The sequence below is a fragment of the Cherax quadricarinatus genome, chromosome 23 (genome assembly GCF_038502225.1).
Source record: "Cherax quadricarinatus isolate ZL_2023a chromosome 23, ASM3850222v1, whole genome shotgun sequence".
NCBI classification, from domain to species: domain Eukaryota; kingdom Metazoa; phylum Arthropoda; class Malacostraca; order Decapoda; family Parastacidae; genus Cherax; species Cherax quadricarinatus.
Genome location: NC_091314.1, coordinates 14,655,294 through 14,662,793, shown reverse-complemented (window position 1 = coordinate 14,662,793; position 7,500 = coordinate 14,655,294). Strand labels below are relative to the sequence as shown.

The 7,500-nt window shown below is 37.5% G+C and overlaps 1 protein-coding gene across 2 annotated transcripts in view; it reads right to left on the bottom strand.

Moving 5' to 3' along the window:
• Positions 1-7,500, bottom strand: part of LOC128685742 (broad-complex core protein isoforms 1/2/3/4/5) — a 505,734-nt gene that overhangs the window by 36,792 nt on the left and 461,442 nt on the right. The gene's annotated exons all lie outside the window — the stretch shown is intronic.

The following is a 7,500-nucleotide window of genomic DNA, read 5'->3' as shown; positions in this document are numbered from 1 at the left end:
GCCATACGATACATTTTAAAGCAAAAATTTTGCCTCGCCTCACGCAATTCGTCCGGGACGCGTTCCACATGTGGCCTGAGTGCACCTCAGCTGCCCTCCCGTGGGTGCCAGTGTTTACAAGCCAGCCAGTGTGGTCGCATCCACGCATACAATCGGTACATTTCATATTATCACACTGTTTTTAGTGATTGTACCTGCAAAATAAGTCACCATGGACCCCAAGAAAGCTTCTAGTGCTAATCATGCGGTAAAAAAGGTGAAAATTACTATGGAAATGAAGAAAGAGATAATAGCTAAGTACGAAAGTGGAGTGCGTGTCTCGGAGCTGGCCAGGTTGTATACCAAACCCCAATCAACTATCGCTACTATTGTGGCCAACAAAACGGCAATCAAGGAAGCTGTTCTTGCAAAAGGTGCAACTTTGTTTTTGAAACAGAGATCGCAAGTACTCAAAGATGTTGAGAGACTGTTATTGGTGTGGATAAACGAAAAACAGATAGCAGAAGATAGCATCTCTCAAGCGATCATATGTGAAAAGGCTATGAAGCTGCATGAGGATTTAATTAGAAAAATGCCTGCAACTAGTGGTGATGTGAGTGAATTTAAGGCCAGCAAAGGTTGGTTTGAGAGATTTAAGAATCGTAATGGCATACATAGTGTGATAAGGCATGGTGAGGCTGCCAGTTCGGACCAAAAAGCGGCTTAAAAATATGTGAAGGAATTCAAGGAGTACATAGACAGTGAAGGACTGAAACCTGAACAAGTGTTTAACTGTGACGAAACAGGCCTGTTTTGGAAGAAAATGCCAAACAGGACCTACATTACTCAGGAGGAAAAGGCACTCCCAGGACATAAGCCTATGAAAGACAAGCTTACTCTCTTGATGTGTGCTAATGCTAGTGGTGATTGCAAAGTGAAGCCTTTATTGGTGTATCACTCTGAAACTCCCAGAGTGTTCAGGCAAAACAATGTCCTCAAGGCTAATTTGTGTGTGCTGTGGAGGGCAAACACTAAGGCATGGGTCACTAGGGACTTTTTCTATGACTGGTTACACCATGCATTTGCCTCCACTGTGAAAAATTACCTCCTGGAAAATAAATTGGACCTCAAGTGCCTCCTGGTATTAGACAATGCTCCTGGTCATCCTTCAGACTTGGGAGAGTGACTTTCTGGGGACATGAGCTTCATTAAGGTCAAGTTTTTGCCTCCTAATACCACTCCTCTCCTGCAGCCCATGGACCAGCAGGTCATTTCAAACTTCAAAAAAACTCTACACAAAAGTTATGTTTCAAAAGTGCTTTGAAGTGACCTCAGACACTCGATTGACTCTAAGAGAGTTTTGGAAAGATCACTTTAGTATCCTCAGTTGTGTAAACCTTATAGGTAAGGCTTGGGAGGGAGTGACTACGAGGACCTTGAACTCTGCTTGGAAGAAACTATGGCCATAATGTGTAGACAAAAGGGATTTTGAAGGATTTGAGGCTAACCCTGAGAAGCATATGCCAGTTGTGGAATCAATTGTAGCATTGGGGAAGTCCTTGGGGTTGGAGGTTAGTGGGGAGGATGTGGAAGAGTTGGTGGAGGAGGACAATGAAGAACCAACCACTGATGAGCTGCAAGATCATCTTCAACAGCAAGAGGCCAGACCTGAGAAAACTGCTTTGGAGGAGGGGAGAGAGAAATTGAAGAAGTTGCCTACTTCAAAGATTAAGGAAATGTGTGCAAAGTGGCTTGAAGTGCAAACCTTCATGGATGAAAATCACCCTCACACAACTATTGCAAGACATGCTGGTTACTATTACAATGATAATGTTGTGAACCACTTTAGACAAATCATAAAGGAACAAGAGGTACAGAGCTCTATGGACAGATATGTTGTGTGACAGAGGTCCAGTGACTCTCAAGCTGGTCCTAGTGGCATTAAAAAAAGGGAAGTAACCCTGGAAAAGGACGTGCTACCTAAAGTCCTAATGGAAGGGGATTCCCCTTCTAAACATTAACAACTTTCACACTCTCCCCTCCTCCCATCCCATCAATCATCACCAGATCTTCAATAAAGGTAAGTGTCAGTTTGTGTGCATTAAAATTAATATTTCATGAGGTAAAAAAAAAATTTTTTTTCATACTTTGTGGTGTCTTGCACAGATTAATTTGACATTCCTTATTTCTTATGGGGAAAGTTAATTCACCTTACGATAATTTCGGCATACGATGAGCTCTATGCAATGGACTAATATCGTAAGGTGGGGTTCCACTGTATAAGTTTTTCTTGTTTAACCCTTTCAGGATTTGTACCGTAGTTCTACAGCTTTCAGTTGTGGGTCCAAACCGTAGAACTACGCCAAAATTCTAGCGGCCTCAAATTTAGCTTGAGAAGGCTGGTAGGCCTACATCAAAGAGAATGGGTCTGGATGGTCAGTGTGTGCACTATAGAAAAAATCTAGACGCCCACATGGCATTGTGGGAATGCCGCCAAAGTAGCTTTGTTCACCATGCCTGGCGGCAAGGAAGCTCTCACTCCCCGGGTGAATTCTAACTCTCCTCTTCCCAACTTATAGTTCTAAGACTGATGGAAGTAGATCTGAAGAATTCTATGGTTGTGAACCATACGGTACATTGTACCATATGGTACAATGGTGCCATATGGTACAATGCTGCCATATCATACAATGGTATCATATGGTACAATGGTACAAATATGGTACAATGTACCATATGGTACATTATACATATGGTACATTATACCATATGGTACATTATACCATACAGTACAGGGTACAGAGACCCTAATGGAAATAAGTCTGTCTGACTTCTTTGGGTTATCCTAGTTTCTCCAAACATATGCTGCTATATATGATAATCTATGTAACTTTATTCGTGTATACCTAAATAAACGTACTTACGATGCCACATGTGCTTGAGTAAATTTATTCAGGTGCACACAAATACATTGCAGCATATGTATAAAATCCTAGGATAACCCGAAAAAGTCAGGGTGACTTATTTCCATAGGGGTCCCTGTATCTGTACCATATGGTACCCTGCACCATATAGTACCCTGCACCATATGGTATCTTGTACTGTATGGTACCCTGTACCGTATGGTACGTTGTACCGTATGGTACCCTGTACCATATGGTACCCTGTAACATATGATATCCTGTACCATACGGTCAGTAGGAGGTGTTGGTGCCACGAGGCACCAGCCAAGACAGAGTGAGTGGGGACACAAGCCACTGACTCAGCAGTTTCCAAGACAAAGAGCTTTGTCATCCACCCCAAGCAACATGTCCAGTGACTGTACATACGTAAATATATAATAGAACATTACTAATATACAACATTTTTGCATATTTTTGTTGTAAACAATTATTGTAAACAAAATAATGATGAAAATATTAGTGTGTTTATTGTGTTGAATACAACAGTACCATACAGTACCATATGGCTCTGGTGGCCTGGTGGCTAACGCTCTCGCTTCACACGGCGAGGGCCTGGGTTCGATTCCCAGCCAGAGTAGAAACGTTGGACGTGTTTCTTTCCACCTGTTGTCTATGTTCCCCATCAGTAAAATGGGTACCTGGGTGTTAGTCGACTGGTGTGGGTCGCATCCTGGGACACTGACCTAATTTGCCAGAAATGCGGAGCATAACAAGGGAGTTTCTATATAGTAGTATGTCATTGTTGTCAGCTAGGACTGTATACCATGTACATGTACTTGTAGTAAATAAAGATATTATTATATTATTATTATTATTATTATATTGTACAATGGTACCATATGGTAAAATGTACCATATGGTATCATTGTACCATACTGTTGTACCATATGGTACCACTGTACCATATGATACCATTGTACCATATGATACTATTGTGTGATATGATACCATTGCACTCTATGGTACCATTGTACCATATGGTACTACATGGTACTGTTTTATTCAACACAATAACTGGACTAATATTTTCATCATTATTTTGTTTACAATAAACTTGTAAACAAGTTTTGTAAGCAATATAATGATAAACAAATTAGTGCAGTTATTGTGTTGAATACAATGAGTGTACACTTATACAATATATTGGTCTCACAGGCCACAAAAGTTACTGGAAAAAAATATTAGATAAGAAATGAAAAAAGTAACAAAAACCTAAAATAAAATAATGCGACTTTACGGAAGTCGCGGATGTTGCCACCACCAGGTCATTGAGGGTCAACTTCATGCCTCTATATCTCGGTAACTACTGATCCAAAATATTTTTTGTTTTATTACATACAGAAAATTATCTATAATTCTGTAATTTTTTTTTTTTTTTTTTTTTTTTTCAAAAATTCTTGGACCCTGGTGCACCCTTTGACATTTGGCCTCTGGACCCTGAAAGGTTTAACCCTTTCACTGTCAAGAACCCTGCTCACAAACTTGTTCTCAGTGTCGAAGAATTTAAAAAAAAAAAAAGTGATAGAGAATCTTTTCCTGATGATAATGAAATCAAAAGTACGAAATCTGATGGAAAACTTATGGAATTACGCTCTCACAAAGTTAGATAGAGGTCTCAGCAATATTTATGCATTGGTGATTTTGCCCACTCTGAGCCCGATTTTTGGTCAATTCCATTCTTCAAGTTGACCAAACTCACAGCTATTTCACTAGAGTTCCTTTTGTTCTATCGATTGAGTACAAGAAACAGCCCATTTACCGATTTTAACTACCTAATAAAGTGATCAGAAATTGGCAATTTGGCCATTTTCATACACAATTCAAGGAAGGTCAATTTCAAAATGGGGTCCAGAATTAACAATGTAAACATTTCTAGCACTAAAAATAACATTTTTCTCTGCTCATTAGTCACGTCTCCAAACCTCTCTTTTATTACGTTTGCTTTCCATTTTGAATTTTTATTCACACAAAAAAATAAAAGATTTACTGTTATGCAGACTACTGCATTATTGTAAAAATGGTATAAATAATATCAGTGCATTTATGAAAGCATATTAGACTCACCAGTTGACGTGTATTGGATGCGTAATGTGATTTGTTTACTCTTAAACATCGGCAAAAATCAAACATTTCTGCTAATTTGAGCTCAATTTCAAGGTACTTTTAGTCAATTTACTGTTCAAAATCATCTCTATTTCTGTAATACATCTTCCATTTTATCAAATGAAAATAAGAAAATGAGAATACAACCATAAATGCCATGTGAACATACACCACAAAGTTGCTATTTTAAGCCAAAAATACAGTTTTTTTTTCCTCATGCACTGCATGCTGCAGGTTTTTTTTTTTATACTGCGTGCATCGACCATTCAAACCCATTCTCTCATATGTAGGCCTACCAGCTTTCGCAAGATTGGAAGCTGCTAGAATTCTGGCGTGGTATTACAGGACCGACACTGGCTTGCAGTCAGCAATATTATGGGACTGACAGTAAAAGGGTTAATACAAAACTATAAATATTTGCATAGAATATACAAATGTACATACAGTGGTACCTCGAGTTTCAAACAGCTCCCAACTCGAACAATTATGTAAGTGTATTTTTGTAAGTGCGTTTGTAAGTGTATTTTTCGGGGTCTGAAACGGACTAATTTAATTTACATTATTCCTTATGGGAACAAATTTATTCGGTATCGGCACTCGAACAGCCTTCTGGAGTGAATTAGGTTCATAACTTGAGGCACCACTGTATTTGCATAGAATATACAGTGGACCCCCGCATAACGATCACCTCCGAATGCGACCAATTATGTAAGTGTATTTATGTAAGTGCGTTTGTACGTGTATGTTTGGGGGTCTGAAATGGACTAATCTACTTCACAATATTCCTTATGGGAACAAATTCGGTCAGTACTGGCACCTGAACATACTTCTGGAGTGAAAAAATATCGTTGACCGGGGGTCCACTGTACAAATATGTAACCATTAGTTACCTGGAACACCTATTGACTGAGTGACAGTAGTTAATTACAAAAAATTTCCAGTACTAGGAGGGTAAATTTTTTTTAAGGTGATCTGCTTTAAAACTCACTTTAATGCAGATTTCATAAGTTACAAAAGTGAAACATAATAAAACAAGATAATATTTACTAATATATTTTTATATATTTGTTACACTTTGTTTTACACAAATTATCTGAACTTCATTAAAAATCATACTAAAATCAATGCCATAAACCTTAATGGAAAAAAATAGTACGTACAGTACTGTATACATGTTGACATTAATCCATCTGCAGTTCCAGCCAGTTTCCTAAGCCTCTGTACATACACAATACCAAAAGTAGAAATAATGTTTCTTTATATATATATATATATATATATATATATATATATATATATATATATATATATATATATATATATATATATATATATATATATATATATATATATATATATTATATATATTATATATATTATATATATTATATATATATATATATATATATATATATATATATATATATATATATATATATATATATATATATATATATATATATATATCTTTATTTATTTATTTATTTATTTATTTATTTACCCCTTAAGCTGTAATTTAAATTATTCAGTCCAAGATTAAAAACAGAAATACAATATTATATTTTGTATGTAATCTTATAGAGAAAATAACTTGAATTCTAAGAACAGTGGTAGTTACTATGGAACTTTATATTTTATGTCAGAGAGAAGGGGAGAGATAAAGATGGGATGGGGAGAGAGGGGGAAAGAAAGAGAGGGAGAGAGAGGAGGAAAGAGGGAGAGAAAAAGAAGGGAGAGGAGAGAAAAATAGGGGAGGGAAGAGAAAAAGAGGGGAGGGTAGAGAAAGAGGGGAGAAGAGAGAGGGGAGGGGAGAGAAAAAGGGGAGAGAGAAAGAGGGAGATAGGGAGGGGGGAGAGAGAAGAGAGAAGTGGGGGATGAAACTGGAGGAGGAAATGAAACAGGAGGGGGTAAGAGACCCAGGCAACACCTTTGTGAAGCTGTATGGATTGTGCTGAAGTTGTCAAAGAGAGTATGCCATCAAGAGTATGACACAGAGAAGGCTCAGGCTGGATAACATTAGCACAAGATTGCTGTATGGCTATACTAACCATAGTATTGCCTGTAGCTCATATCTACTAACTAGGCCTCTTTGTGGAAGAATGTAAATCAAACCCAACTCACAAAATAAAAGTTAGGTGAGGGGTTAACATGTACAGAACAATTACTGTGGCTGTCTTTCACAGGTAAAGCTTTTGGGACAATAATCTCACAACAAATGACAACATTTTTTTATCAACTTAGTATGTGATCAAAATGGCTTCAGAAAAAGTCAGTCAGCAACACATTAAGAATCTCCATTCACTCTACACTTGAGTGACTACATTCAGTGTCAGTCACTATGAGTAGTAGTCAATGGGGTAGTTTCTGTATTTACCATACTTAATCTGTGCTAATGTATCATAAGGGAGTGTGTTTTGTTATTTATTATCGTATGTATACTTCAACAAGCATCTTC